We start from the raw sequence: 1,198 nt of genomic DNA, 5'->3' as shown, positions 1-1,198 counted from the left end.
TTCAGTGTCGCTGAATGTAAATCCTGGAAATTCCCCTCGAGAGGTATCATGTCTGTGCTGAGGAGTTGAAAGCTTGAGGAAAATAATTCATCCCCTCCATCACTGTGGTAATTCTGGATATGCATTGAATCCTTTCCCATTGACTATACTCCAGGAATTCGCTTCGAAAATTTAAAGGTTCCTGTCAGACTTCTGCAATCGTCTGGAATAAGTTGAGACGTGGACGAAGACAGTGAAATAAAGTGATAGACAATGATGCCTGGGAGGCATAATGCAGGAAGTGAGCGCGGAACAGATGGTGCAAAACTCAATGTCGGTGCCATTGCGTCAGCTTTTACTGCCCAATGATTACACTTACTTACACATTACACCTAGTCAATTCACCACAATGACCTTGTTCCTCTTGATGTGATGTCCCCTCTGTCTGTATTAACGTGTTTCATGGGCTCCGATAGAATGAGCACCTCCTCTTTCTCCTGTCACTTTAACCAGGTGAAAATACCAGTTTTAAATGAATGCAAGAAGAGATTATGTTTTTCTGTGCCTATTCAGTAGAGAATTTTCAGCTGTAAACTGTTTGTATTTGAAAATTCGAGGATTGATTGCAATTCTCTGAGAGCAACATTGATCCGAAAACACATGTCCAAGTACTGTGAGGAAGTGGTTAAGCAACTCCACATATGGATGAGTAAGGGCCTCTTGACTGTGGCGCCGTGGCTTAGTTGGTTAAAGCGCTTGTCTAGTAAACAAGAGATCCTGGGTTCAACTCCCAGCGGTGCCTACTTGTTGCGTTCATATTTGGGCTTGGTGTTTCAAGTCTTTGCGAAAGTTACTCAGCGTCTTGGACTTTCACCCTGTTAAGATTTGGTGATCTAGCTTAAGTTCCAACAGTGAATACCATGTGTTTTTTTATATATTCCGAACTATTACTTATGTCTGTGGTTTCTCTCCATTATTCCACAAGCACTTCTGCTTCTCCTCCTCTTTTATTCCCCCTCCTTCATTCCCAGTTAGGTCGGAATAACGAGATGAGGCAGGAGACGCTGCAGATTTGCCGGGGAATTTTGTGTTAATGTCAGAGATACCACCAGGTGGTCACTCTCATTCTCTGATGTCACCGTTCATACATTTAAACCAAAAATATATGCATCGTTGTGCTTCTTTATTTGTAGTGTAATTGCTTTTTTTCCTGGTGGAT

The 1,198-nt window shown here is 42.2% G+C and overlaps 1 non-coding gene across 1 annotated transcript; it reads left to right on the top strand.

Annotated features, from left to right (window-relative positions):
• The first annotated feature begins 707 nt into the window (after positions 1-707).
• trnat-agu lies at positions 708-781 on the top strand. Its single transcript has one exon. It is a non-coding gene; the product is annotated as a tRNA-Thr (tRNA).
• Positions 782-1,198: the final 417 nt, after the last annotated feature.

Source organism: Chiloscyllium plagiosum, unplaced genomic scaffold (genome assembly GCF_004010195.1).
Source record: "Chiloscyllium plagiosum isolate BGI_BamShark_2017 unplaced genomic scaffold, ASM401019v2 scaf_8647, whole genome shotgun sequence".
NCBI lineage: Eukaryota > Metazoa > Chordata > Chondrichthyes > Orectolobiformes > Hemiscylliidae > Chiloscyllium > Chiloscyllium plagiosum.
This window is presented reverse-complemented; position numbering and strand designations above follow the sequence as displayed.